Source organism: Balaenoptera physalus, assembly GCF_965194825.1.
Source record: "Balaenoptera physalus genome assembly, chromosome: 13".
Taxonomy (NCBI): Eukaryota; Metazoa; Chordata; class Mammalia; order Artiodactyla; family Balaenopteridae; genus Balaenoptera; species Balaenoptera physalus.
The window spans coordinates 67,092,284-67,106,868 of NC_138892.1; the positions used below are offsets into that span (position 1 = coordinate 67,092,284).

At 42.0% G+C, this 14,585-nt stretch overlaps 1 protein-coding gene across 4 annotated transcripts in view; it reads right to left on the minus strand.

Annotated features, from left to right (window-relative positions):
• PCED1B (PC-esterase domain containing 1B) overlaps positions 1–14,585 on the minus strand; it is a 148,954-nt gene that overhangs the window by 118,593 nt on the left and 15,776 nt on the right. For 3 of the 4 annotated variants that reach the window (XM_082422622.1, XM_082422624.1, XM_082422621.1), the window contains exon 2: positions 7,080–7,158. The gene's annotated coding sequence lies outside the window, so the exon portion shown is untranslated. Of the gene's footprint in view, positions 1–4,939; positions 5,014–7,079; positions 7,159–14,585 lie in introns of all 4 variants that reach the window. The other variant, XM_082422623.1, reaches the window with a different exon arrangement.

Consider the following 14,585-nt stretch of genomic DNA (forward strand, 5'->3'; position numbering starts at 1 on the left):
ACTTGCTATTGATGAGTCCACATTAATACAGAAAGTAAGCACTTCATGCAAAAGTTTCTTAGGGTGGCCTGGCTGCTGGGGCATATGTTCCAATGAACCCACTGAAGTTCTGATTTTCTTCCTTAATCTCCTTGAAGCAAAATTTCTGTACACAAAGCACCCTAATTCTTTGTCTTAGGTCCTTGTTTAGTGTCTATGGATCAGCTCCTGAGAAGCTCAGGAGTGTTTGGGCTACTCTCCCTCTCATGGGCCCTTGCTCCCATCCAGAGCCCACTCCAGCAATGGACCTCAGTGTTCTCGACTGGAGAAAGCAATGCTCACCAACTTCTCCATCCTGGACTCCTCATCACCTTGCAAGTCCGCGAGTTCTACACTCCTGGGTGGTAACCTTCTCAACAGCTCAGTTGCTGGCTGTGCACCTCCCACCATTTCCTGAGTGCTTGCTGGTATCAGGACAGCACTTCATTCTGTCATATTCTCATTTGGTCCTCCAACAATCCTATAAGGTAGTGATCATTTTTATTTCTAGTTACGTATGAGAAAGCTGAGGTTTAGAGAGTTTAAATGGTAGTTATTATTTGTATTTCTATTTATATATGAGAAAGCTGAAGTTTAGAGAGTTTAAATAAATGCCTTTCACGAGGACACCTAGCTTGTAATTGGCCCTCTTTTTCTGATTCAGGAGTGTCACCTGCATGTAAAATAGTTTTGAGGAGTGAAAATATACTCTTCCACCAATTTCCTCTTTTAGGGGACACTGTATCTGAACCCATCCCTGAGGAACCAGTTAATGTGTGGGATGCTGACCCCAGGCTGGTGACTCCAATGACTAATCCCTGGGCCACCTCCACTGAAGGAAGAAGCCTCTGCTGCCATTGCTGCCACCTACTGGAAACTGGTCTCTCTGCCCAAGCTGATGTCAGGGCCATGCCATGGCCCTCCCTGGTGCTTTAACTTCCATCCATTGCACCCTCTCCTTCTTCTGGGACAATGGTCAAAACCTCAACAAGTTTTCCCCCACATATCTTCTTAAATTGGGGCCCCAAGGGCTGCCACCTATCTGTTCCCACCTTTTCCTATTAGGAGAAGAGAGAACAACCTCCTTCCTCCTAGAGCAGAGAATTTGCTATTCTGTCCCATAGAGCTGGCTGGGAAAAGCAAGACAGTGTTCTGTGGAGATGGGTGAGACTCTGATCCCAGCGAGATCCCCAGCCTCTTCATGTGATGTAATATGGTAACTCCTTTGACTTATGACACTTGGCACAGAGTTCTCCAATCAGAACTTCAGGAATCTCTCATGAATATGAATCAACAATGAAGACTTGATTATCAAAACTGATGTCACCCCCTTCCTCCCACTGACTTCAAACAAAGAATTTGGGTACTTTGTGTACAGAAAATTTGCTTCAAGGAGATTAAGGAAGAAAATCAGAACTTCAGTGGATTCATTGGAAGATATGCCCTGGCAGCCCAACCACCCTAAGAAACTGTTACAACATGAAGTGCTTGCTTTCTGTATTAATGTGGACTCGTCATTAGCAAGTGGCAAAAATGGACTCAAATTCACTTAAGCTGGAAATAGGAGTTTTTATGTCTCGATGGAAAAAGCCACAGAAGATTGGTCCAATGCCAGGAACCCCTCTCTGGGATTCTCTTTGTCTCTAATCTCTGCCTCTCTCCACAGGCTGGCTTCACTCTGTCTGAGTTCAGAGGTGCTAGTGGAGAGTTTGCAGGGAGAAGAGGACGGGCATGGAGAACAGCATCCCAAACTCACATCCCCTCCCCTCCACGACCAAGGGGAAAACCTTCCCAGTGGCTCCCCTTAGAAAAATCCTGGAGAAGGATTCAAATAGTCCTCTTTTGGATCATGTGACCATCTCTCAGAACTGGAATGGTCTTTGTTACCATAAGAAAGAGGAAGTAGTACTGGGCAGAAAATGAAAAATGGCCATTACCGTTCTACATAATGAATAAATGTTTATAAGATTTACATTTATTTTGTTTAATTTTCATCATCAATTTTGTTTAAAAAAAAAAAAACAGCAGTTTAAATAGATTTCCATGGAGAGAATCCCAAAGGATAAAATTATAACCACTGGAAATTAGGTCTTAACTTATTATCCATATTTTTTCCTTTATCCCATTTGTCACTATTTTAATTATATGCTTATTGTATGATCATTTGATCATTTGATAATTGCTTGTCTGCTCGACTGGAATGTAAACTCCATGAGGGCAGGGATATCTTTATTCACCATGATTTCCTCAGCACCTAGAACATTCCTGGCATACAGTTGGCATCCAACACATCCTATGAATGACTGAATGAAGAATCAACTCAACCTTTGCTAGGCAATGTAAGGCAGCACCAGGTGACTCCAAAGTTAGAGAATCATAAGAAACAGCGACAGAAAGAAAGAGGAAATGAGATGAATGCCTGGAATTAGAAGATCCAACTAGGATTTCCCTGGTGGCGCAATGGTTAAGAATCCGCCTGCCAATGCAGGGGACACGGGTTTGATCCCTGGTCTGGGAAGATCCCACATGCCGCGGAGCAACTAAGCCCGTGTGCCACAGCTACTGAACCTGCACTCTAGGGCCCGCGAGCCACAACTACTGAAGCCCGTGCACCACAACGACTGAAGCCCGTGCGCCTAGAGCCCGTGCACCACAACCAAGAGTAGCCCCCGCTCCATACAACTTGAGAAAGCCCGTGCGCAACAACAAAGACCCAATGCGGCCAAAAATAAATAAATAAATAAACAAATAAATTTATAAAAAAGAAAAGAAGACCCAACTAGCCTCACCATTCATGGCCAGCAGGAAATCCACAGAACAGAAACATGGTAATACTAAAGAATAAGGGTCTAATGAGCTAAACGTCAAAAATTTAAGATGGACGTAAAAGAAAAAGTTTCAAAGTTCTAGCTAATTCTGAAAATTTTAAAGTTTACAGAAAAAGTTGACATTTATATTATGTGAAAAACAGAATTTGTTTAAGAAACCTACCACCTATCACTATATTTCTATTTGACCCACTTTTCAGATGGAAATATCATCAAGCCAGACATCCAGAGAGATCTCCTCATCGGCCTGTGTTTAATGGAACTACACACTCATGAAAACACACTGCTTGGGTACTTCACTGGGTTGTGCTAAAAATTATGGCCTTTCAAAGACTCTCAATCGCACATGCTCTTGCCCTATGCACACTTTAATAAAACACGACTCTTTGAGCTTCTGTTAATTAAGCTCACAGCTTCCGGTGACCTGGACTTCCTGTGCCTGAGGCCAGGCCATGACACTGGCTACCCAGTGTGGTTCTTAACACACAGAGAGAAGCAGATCTGGGGGAGAGGGTGCCATGCAGAGGAGGCTGTGGGCCCTGAAGTGCATTTGCCACGGTGGGGAAATGCCATTCCACCTGGATGAGGGCCAGGGCCCGAGACGCAAAGAAAAAGGTTGGAGGAGAAAGAAAAAAAGCATGCTCTGACAGGAGGAATTTACTTTTTCTTTAAATTTCTTCTAAGAAAGGTGGAGAATGAGAAATTTTGAGGCTGATGGGTGCCCTGTAGGAAACCAAGACTTCTGTGAGGTCAGGGGAGGGGCCCTGTCATATTGTGATTTATAATAAGAAATATATGTTTGATCCCATCCCTGACACAGGGATCCTCAAACCCTTGTAAATTCTTAAGTGACAAGAGCACTAGGAGCACCTTTATTTCTAATGTGGTGACTCTGGGTGGGCTCCTGGATGGCTCCTGGATGGGGGCTGGTCACCAGAAAGACCAAGCCATGAGCAGAAGCTTGGAATTTTTAGCCTGGCCCCCAGTTCTCTAGAGAGGGGAGAGGGGCTAGAAGTGGAGTTAATAATTGATCATGCTACATGAGGAAGCCTCCATAACATAAAAGCCTACTCATATAAAAATAGTAGTCGGTGGGGGACGGGGGGAAGAGCTGCCAGGTGGGTAAACACGTGGAGATTAGGGGAGAGTGGCAGCCTCGGGGAGGGCATGGAAAGTCTGCGCTCTTTCCCCACACCTTGCCCTATGCATCTCTTCCAGCTGGCTGTTCCTGAGTTATATCCTTTTATAATAAACTGGTCATCTGGTAAGTAAAATGTTTCTCTGAGTTCCGTAAGCCACTTTAGCAAATGAATCGAACCCAAGGAGCAGGTAGTTGGAAGCTCCAATCTACAGCCGGTGTGTCAGAAGCCCAGCTGACAATCTGGACCTGTGACTGGTGTCTGAAGAAGAGGAGGCGGTGGCGGGGGAAAGTCTTGTAGGACTGAGCCCTTAGCCTGTGGGATCTGATGCTATCTCCAGGCAAATAGGGTCAGAAGTCAGAACTGAGATGAGTTGTAGGACCCCTAGATGGTGGCTGAGAATTGCTTGGCCGTGTGGGAAACCCCACCCCACGTTGGAATTGGTACTAGAATCATCTTACCCCCCTACCCCGCACCGAGAATAGTAATGAGACTCACACAGAGGGGAGGGGGCAGCGAGTGACCCCTGTGACCCCCCAGCAGGAGGTTTCATGCCTCCCCTCAAGGAGCTGGGATGACAGTCAGCATGGGCACAGGTGAGTACAGAGCCAGCGGTTTGCTGATGCTTTGTGACTTTGCCTTTCCTCAAACACCCGTCGAGTGGGCTGGCCAGAGCAGTTTCCCATACGAACCCACTTTCCTTCCCACTATGCAACTCTCCCCCGTAAGTTAAGGTATTTTCAACACAAGGAGTACCTAGCAGTTAGACTTAATTCCAAAAACAGGAAAAAATTGTGCAGTAAGGAGAAATGTGAGGAATTTATGCAATGAAACATTTCTTGACTTTAGAAGGAGAAAATGGAAAGCACCAACTCTTCTACACCGGCAATAAAATGGTCTTTGGGGATTCAGGCAGCAAAGCAGAAAGAGCTGACCAGGCATCAAAGCAGTTACCTTGAGCAATGGGTCTGGCACACGCAGCTGGGTGGCTTTCTGTGGTAGGTTACCCTCTGGTCCTGTTTCCCCTTCTGTAAAAGGATACCTAAGTTCTCTTCCAGATTTAATTTTCTAACTCTCATAGAAGTTTTTCAATTAAAAATGATAAAACTTGCTAACTGCATCATTGTTAGGATATTTGTCTACTCTTTACGGGAAGATATACGTTCCAACATTGACGAGGGCATGAAATGGCTACGAGATTGTACTTGTCACATTAAAGCATCAACTCAGGGCAAGTTCTTTCAAAAGACACCAGTACTTTGTCACTCTTTCAATCACCCATGCTCCACTCACTTTCCCCTTGTGACCTTTATTCTTCCAGAAGCAGTTTTAAAGCTGCTTCTTACTCGAACCTTTTTTAAAGGACCAAAATATTTTTCCTACAAAAATCCGAACAGGATTTACTGAATGACAATTTTGGGTAAAGCATTGACAAAATAAATTTTTAAATTCAGTGTCGAGCAACAGTTTCCACCCCCTTTGCAAATAATCATATAAGCATCCCAGGGCATCTCACTTTCCTTTTTCATTCCCAGGTCTCCCTTACCTCAGGCCCTAAGCTCCTCCCACCAGGTCGAGGCCCACCCATTGCACATGCGCAGCACGACACACTTTGCTTCCACCCTCCCATGTCTGTACTGACTGCAGGATAAAGTCTAAAGCCTTGACTCAACCCTGGGACACTTCCTCACTGGTTCACGTCTATCTGAGCAGCCCAGCTATCGTTACTCCCTTACATAGTCCACGGTCCTGTCTCTGGGAAGATTCTAGGCACGTCCCAGACCCTTCCCACTTTGCTCATTCTCCTTATTGACTTGGAACATCTTCCCTCCTTTTCTCTGGCATTTGAATCCTACCAGTTTTTCAGAACCCAGCCGAGACCACCCCCTTCCTCTGTGGAGCTTTCCGAGAACTCTGCATCTTGAAGGGCACTATCCTTACCTTGTACAGTCCGCTGCCTGACAGAGCAAAAATGACCACAATAGACTCGGAAGTATTCCCTCATGGGGCCGCGATTTCCTTCGCAGGGCTGAGTCCACTTTTAGTCAGCACTTAAAAGCTTAAGGGGGGCTTCCCTGGTGGCGCAGAGGTTGAGAATCCACCTGCCAATGCAGGGGACACGGGCTCGAGCCCTGGTCTGGGAAGATCCCACATGCCGCAGAGCGACTGGGCCCGTGAGCCACAACTACTGAGCCTGCGCGTCTGGAGCCTGTGCTCCGCAACAAGAGAGGCCACGATAGTGAGAGGCCCGCGCACTGCGATGAAGAGTGGCCCCCGCTTGCTGCAACTAGAGAAAGCCCTCGCACAGAAACGAAGACCCAACACAGCCATAAATAAATAAATAAATAAATAAATAAATAAAGAGGATGCATTTAAAAAAAAAAAAAGCTTAAAGGCCCCCTAAAACATGCTCTGGTGAGACAGGAGTCAAAGTACAAAGGTGGCCCCCTGCCTAGTCTCAACAGAAGGAGACTGGGAGGTGCAGGGTGAGCCAGCTTCCAGGGAGATGGAGAACCCCAGGAAGGGCCAGAGGCACCTTCTTTCACCAGGTGTGGTCTTCTGAGTCCCATCTACTTTTTACCACCTTCTCCCTCCCTCCCTCTCCCAATCTTTTTAGAGTAATTAGAAGGGGATGAGTAAAAGTTGAATTCCTTAAGACCTGGGTTTTTTCTCCCGAGCCTAACACAATTTAACCTTAATCCTTCCCCCAGTGGGTCAAAGTGAACTTTTGACCCAGGTATGAGCAAGGTCTCGGCAAGTAGATGTTTGGCGGAGGCCTGATAACCAAAACATTCAGAAGATGACTCGCCCAGGGTGATAATGAAAGTGATAACATAATTCATTTACATGGACTGAGCACTTACCCTGTGGCAGGCCCTCTTGTGTGTATCTTTCATTCATGCATTTAATGCTCGCAACAGTTCTCTAAGTTGGGTATTATTCTCTGCATTTTACAATGAGAAAATCTTTCATTTCCAAAGGCGAGTTGCCTTTCCCCAAGTTATACAGCTAGTGAGTGGCAAAGCTGTTTTTGTTTAGGGGAAGAACCTTAGCTGAACCTGCTTTACCATGAAACCAGAAGAGAGAAACTCACATGTTTGCAGGAAATAGAGTCCTCAACACGTTCCAGACTTCTCACATGGTACCTCTGGGATCTTAGGGCGTCTCATTACCTGAAATATGAAAATGGCATACGTTTAATTATTCATTTTCCATCACCCTTAATGAGGGGATTAACTGCCGTGTGAAACAAAAGGAAACAGTCTGACCTTCAGGCTGTCAGGAAGTGATAATTAACTAAAACCTCCAGTCAGTGGAAATGGACAAATGAAAGTGTTTCACGGCTCTTGATGCAAATGAGCTGTCAGGGTCACTGATGGAAGTCACATAATGGAGCAGTGACAATGACAAAATAAACATATGCCAAAAATAGACATTTTCTAAATTACAGTTTGTTTACAGATGCTCTTCAGGAGTTTCCAAAGCTCCCCCGACTCACTGCTCTCTTAGGGTTTTGAGTGTGTGTGTGGGTACAGGTTGCAGCGCCCTGGCTTGCTAGGAGGACAGGGGAGGGGAGGCTGTGTGCATGGGGGTGGGAATTGTCAACAAAAATAATCAATACATAATCAATGATAAGAACAGAAAAGAGTTTTATTTGAGCCAAACTGAGGACTAGCCCGGAAGCCCACTCTCCAGATTACTCTGAGAAACTGCTCTGGAGAAGGAGGGTTTTCAGCACAGGTTTATATCTTGTGAGAAAAAAGAACATTAAACAAGTCAGGATTACATTTCTATTTCTACAGTGTTTCAAAAAAAAAAAAAAAAAAAAAAAAAAAAACCAGAACGTACACAGTGAGTCAGTATGGCCTTGGCACCTGGGAAAGGAGTCTTATCATCAAAGGAGTACCAGCATTGCATCCCAGGAAGAGGGGCGTTTAATCTTAAGTTTTAGCACGGACATTCTTTACTTCTGGTCAGTGTGCCGTCTTCTTTGGTAATTAAAGCAGATGTGCAATGTATGTTTGATAGGCCACAAACAGGCTGTTTTGGTTTAAAGTTTAAATTAAATCATGTATAAGCCAGAATGACTTCCCCATACCTCAATATGTGACCATTTCTTTTATCAGGGTCCATTCAGTCTCAGATTCGAGAAGCATCAGGCAAGTGGAGACCTGTTCATCTCAGCCCCAGGACCAACTGATTGGTTTTTCATTACTTGGTTGATTGGTTTGACCAAAAGTTACTGTGGGAATGATTCATGGAAGCGTTCTCCTGCACGGGATGTAAACACAGCCTTCTAATCTAGACCTTCGCTATTAAAATGGTCACAGATAGCTGCGCATTACTACTGCTGTGAAACTCATGACTTCATCACGGCTTCTGGCCGAGCAGATGGAGAGCCGCGTTCCAGGCACTGCTGCAGCGCCCGGCTTGTCCCCAGGCTTTAATGAGCACAGCCTGGTAGATGCGACGCAGATGACAACATGGTATCCTCCTTGCCCTGCTCTGTTCCAGAGTAACACATTTTTCAAAAGACCATCGAGCCTTGAAAGCCTCACACACGCTGCATGATATATAAATATATAACTGCCCCGAATATAGCAAAATGAGTCGCTATTAATAACTCAAAGAGTCATGGAGATTCAGGCAGTCCAGTTCCTCTGCCGAAAGTTAAGAATGTTTGCTCAGTGCTTTGACTTTTTCTTTTTTTAAACTCTGTTCTTGATTTGCTACAGTACATTTCCTATTTAGATACTCCACTGCGTATATGTCAGACTTTATCTGTGACCTTACTAGGACATACCAGAGCATACAGGACGGGAATGAAAAGCCTTTTAAAGCTACTGGGGCTTTCAAAATCGTGCCTAACAAACATTTTCCATTTCTCTCTACCATAGCAACCGTCACCTTTGCCTTATATGCAGAAATTGCTAAGGGGCAAGTGAAAAAACTCCCTAAGTTACTTACTTGATTATAATATTGTACTGTTAACTGTTTCTTGAACGTGTACTATGTCCAGACACAGTGTTTCTATACATTGCTAAGCTTTGCATCAACCCTACAAGGTAGGTGTTATTCCTACTTCACAAACCAAGGCTCAGAAATTAATTAACTGCCCTGAGCTGACATGCAAGTGAGTCTCAGGGCTGGAATTCAAATTCAAGGCTCCTTGGCTTGAGCCATATGAAACTGCCAGTTGTCAATCATTTCTGACCAACACTGGTGATTTTATGGTTCAACCTACCAGTACAGGGTGTTGGCCCTGAAAGGAAACCTAGAATCTCCTTCTGACATCACCATTCATTTTATCAGAAAATTTTCCAATGCAGTACTGGGAGGAGGAGGAGGGGAATTGGTCAAATGATCTATTTTTTTCCCACCAACTATTATTACCATCACAAATAGAGACATAATATAAAACTGCATCAAAAAAAAAATGGCAAAGCCTGTCAAAAACTCTCTATTCTACTCACATTCCCTGATACATTCTATCTGAAAATCTCCACATGTAATCATGCTCATCAGACTTTTCCAAGCACTGAAATGATTTCTAGTATTTAAAAGCTAATGATGTTAAGATATAATTTTGATAGACCACACGTTTTAGTGAGCAGGTAGGCTATGAGTATATAACACATATACATCAAAAAGATAATTTGGCAAGAGCAATTTAGTTTCTTGGGAATTACCTGAAAGTCAATAGCATAGTGGCTTAGATAGGAGCTATTGTCTATGACAAATTATGTCTCTGCATTCTCTTAAAAATGGTGCAAAATAAACCCAACTCTTTAATTCACAGTTTTCTCCATTGATATAGTTAGAATGGGAAATATTAAGGTGGCTAATAGTAATTATTGCATTTAACATGTGATGGCGACTGAAGAGTAAACTGTTAAATGCATAATTGGGACGGTTTAGTGTCACAAGTTTGGCTCAAAAGGTAAATAATAAGGAAAGGGTCAATGAGTCTTAGACTGAGATTTCAGTCAGGGGAAGAATCTCATTTTACTGAAGGGGAGACTGAGACAGAAGAAAGCCAAATAAATGACAGAGCCGTTCAACTCATTGGTGATACCTCAGTGACTAGCATTCAGTTCTCTTGACTTCTGAATTAATGTTTTCCCTCCCTAAAATCATAGTCTGGCTTCACGTAATATTTCATTTCTCCTTATCTACATTTCTTTTCCTTGAAGACGTCTGGAATGAATAATAAGAGGTGTGCCTAACAAATTAATACATTAAAATGAACTCAATATCCTGGGTGATTATATTTTAAGATGGGATAAACTAGATTCTTTAGATTTGTTGAAACAAGATGATCAAATAATTTTAAAAGTAAATTCCTACGGATCTATTACCAGAATCCAAAGTCTGATTGGCCTTTCTCAGGGTCAGAAAAGATTTCCTTTCTATCTGACCCTTTCCAGACTCTCTGTTTACCTCTTTTATGGGAGGCATCCGATTTGAGATACTGGAGGATTTCACATGACTCAAGTTTCTGACTCAATATTATGAATAGAAATCTGAACCATCACAAAGTTTACGATACCTTTACCATATTACTTGTGAACCAAATGACACAACCAAAGGGGAGAAGTACCCTAAATAAGAGAATACCTAATATCCTTTTAGTATAATGATAAACATACAGAGAAAGAAAAGGAAAATAAGTATATTAATAGACGGATGGGTGATTCAGCTGGTTTCTACATTAACAATGACTCATTCTGTAAAAATTGGCATGTTTATAAAATAAATCATATTATTGTACCAGAAAAGACAAGCACATAATATGCTAGAGAACCAAACATGCTCACAAAATAGTTTTCTTTTATTTCCATATATGACTTTCTTGAGTGTTTTGAATATTACTCTGTCCTTTAATGGCACAGAAAAGGGAAATAAAATGTTAATGATTGTTAGAAAAAGCAGTCTTTTATGCATGCAAATCGTTTTTCTAAAAGAGTATTTATGAATAGTACTGGATTCAAGTGTTTCTATTAATAATCCTTCATTGGCCTTAGGTCAAGTCTGTGAGAATGGCTCCTTTTCCAAGGAAGGAGTGGAACATTGCACAGTGTAGCCCTTCCTTTGGAGCCACTGGGTTTATGCACTGACACCTGCATTGATGAAAATGTGCTGAATGTCCTCATTGGAAAGTCAGCTTTATGACTGGCAGGTAATGGATGTGGGTTTGTGGATTTACAGGCCGATGTTGGGAGTGCCCAGATGGAACAGGAGGTTTTGCTGGCTCAGAAAATCCCTTTCAGATGCCTAAATTGGCTCCTTTAATCACGACCTTGTGACTATGGCTGGGCCACCTCTAAGTCTTCTTTTCCTGGGTTATGTAAAGGCTAATACTGCTTTCCCGTCTTTCTCATGCTCTTCAAAGCTTTCTAGTAGGGCTCACGGAAGTCTAAGGACATGTGGAAGTCCAGATGGAGTAGCAGAAGGGAAAAGCAAAGTTTCTGAAAAGGTAATATCTGAATATTAGTTCCGACATTCTAAAAACATTCGAGAGAGGTGGAGAAAGAATATTCGTTCAATTTATGTATATGACATGTATCCATCCAAATGAACGCTATAGGTGTCAGCCAGTGTCCTTAGGTGCTAAGTATGCAAATATGGTGGGGACGTAATCCCTATTCTCAGGCACTTACAATTTGATAGAAGAGTTTTACGTGTGTGGGCGCGCGGCGCAGAGTGTGGGAGGATAGGGAAAGGTTTCTGTGTAATGATAAGTAGCCCTTTTAGGCAGAGAGAATGGTTAGCTACTGAGATAATAGAAGGTGCTCTGGGAAGATTCCGAAAATATATTCCAACCAATGCCCAAAATGATACTGGGAATTGTTATTCCTTAGTGCCTACTGTTGCCTTCTCACTGCACTGCTTTTCTAAAATGTTACTGGAAAAGTCAGACAATTTGATAGTGGGAAAGTTTTTCAGATCGTGTTCTTTCCTCACAGGAGAGAGAGGGGCCACACCAAAGCAGGGTGCCTGGGGAGAAGGGATCCGTCAAGAGATTGCTGGTTGCTAGGAGTCCAATCTCACTCGAATTAACTCAAATTAAAAAGAGGAGTTAACTGTAAAGATAAAACCGGCAACCTTACAGACATCCAGAGGCAGGAAACAAAGTCCAGTTGGACTTCATAGTGACCTAAGCTGGGAACTAGAATTTCACTGAGACTAGAGTCTCTTTTGACTCTTCTCCTTGATTTTTAAGCATATCTAATATCTTCCCTCGAAAGACTTGGCTTCCTCTGATTATTCATAATTTGGCTTTCAAGCAACTTTGGTTGTACTTGACTTTGGCGTGCACTGGCGCCAACCTCAGCCCAGACTGGACGTGAGCTCTGAGAGGGAGTCCACAACCATCCTTTGTCATTTCTGTCATTTGGCTCAAATTCTTGAGAGAGTCTAATCGTCCTTGTCCATGAGTCTGCTCCTGGTCTATTCAGACTGGGGCGAGGTGGACATGGGGTGGGGTCAGGGCCACTTAGGCCTGTCCTTTACAGCACAGGCTGTGAACAGCAGGAATCCTCAGAGACAGGAACTGGGGAGGAGACACAAGTGTCCCAAAGCATGTCAACCATTACTCCAGACCAAACGTTTTCTCCTCACAGTGTGGCAGTGGGCAAGCCTCACTTGCAGAGGGGCAGGACCTTGTCTGCTATGGCACAAAACCGAGTAGCACTGTGTTTGGAGCATGGATGAAAATCTGGTTTCTGAGTCTCCATCCCTTTTCTCCCTCTGCTATAAATTTAACAGAAAGTAAACTGCTGCTTCAGCGGTGCCACTGCCATCCCTGTGAATGGGGCCAAGAGAATCTTTGGGTAAACAGAAGAGACAGAGCTAGGTACTGAGGTTCTTTTCATCCATTCATTCATTCAGTTAGTTAACCTTAGTAATCACCTGTTCTGTTCTGCCTTCTGCTAGAAGAGTAGGAGAGCCTTATATACTCCAAGAGTTTATTTTATTAATGGCTCTTTGGGGAATGTGTTTGTTGACTTTCCACTGAATACAATCTAGATATCACCAGTGAGAAGTTCCCAAAATACTCTTGGAAACCATTGTACCTAAAAATTTCTAAAAGCAGAGTATTAATAAATACAGATACATAAACAGTGTTTATTTCTGGTTCTGAAAACTGAGTTCAGTCCAGTGCCTGGAAAGAAAAACTAAGCAGAAAGACTAAAATAAACATAATATAATCCATCTCGCTTCCCCTTCCTCACTCCTGCCTGGCTTTAATGTGAGCTTCCAGCTGGGAGGAAACTTACTATGTTTGCTACAGGCAGATATTTATGTCTGTTTTGAGTTTTAAAAATCTAGATTAAGAGCTATAAAAAGAAGGAAGAGGGTGATCATTTAAGAAGTTGTAATTAAATTGTGTATTTTGAGGGATGTATTTTCCATACCCACACTTATCTTTATAGACAGATGAGTTATTTTAGGTATTTCTAGTTGATACAGATAGTTGAAGACCTGAACTAGGCATCAGGGGACTTGGGTTCAGTGTAAGGTGTGTAAATGTGAGCAAGTCTCTTTCCTCCCATGATCCTCACTTCTTTGTCTTTTTGGCTTATCCATCAAGTTATTAACAGTATCAACTGAGAGCTGAACGTTAATGCTCTTTGAAAACTGGAGAACACCATTCAGTAAGTGTTTGAATTTGACTGAGTAAATTCAGGACTTTATTGAAAAATCAGTATTACTGCTTGACCTCGATACTAAAGTTGTCTTACCCAAACTTACAGTCTACTTTTGGTGATTATTTAATCAAAATTCTATCTCGAATATATTTAAACCAGCATACTTAACTCACACAGTGGCTGCGTTGCAAGTTTATTTTTGAAAAAATATGCAGGAAGGAATAAAAAACACTGAAAAGGGTAAGTATATGGGTATTTATAAATTACTATTGACTGTACAAAACAATAAATGTAATTTTTTTTGTAGAGTAAAATCTATGTAGAACTAAAATGCAAAACAGGAAGAACAGAAAAGTCAGGAAGGGTAAACAGTTTAAAAGTTTTAAGGGTCTGATAATATCAGAGGAGTGGTAAAATAATAATTGGTACAATTCTGTAATCAATCAAGGATATGTGTTGTATTCTCTAGGATAACTACTATCAGAACAAGAAACTAATGTATTATTTGTAAGATATTAGAATAAAAACATTAAATAATTTAAAATTTTTGAATAATCTAAAAGAGGCAAAAAAAGGGGAAAAGGAACATAAAACAAAAAGAAAAAAGGAATATAAAAGGGAAGAGCCTAATAAAAAATGAAAAATAAAATTTTACCTGGAAAGCTAGTTATGTCAGAGTTTATACTGAATGTAAATGAACTAAATTTGAAGTAAAAGACTATGATTGTCAGACTAGATTGAAAAAACACCCATATGCTTTAAATATAATAATAATGTTTAATGTAAAAGAAAAGACAAATAACACCAAGCAAAAACTAACAACGAAAAAAGCTTGTGTAACTCTATCAATATCAGGCAATGTGAACTTTAAGATAAGAAACATTATTAGAGATAAAGACAGACAGTTTATAATTGTAAATGGGGCTATCCAATAGGAAGATATTACA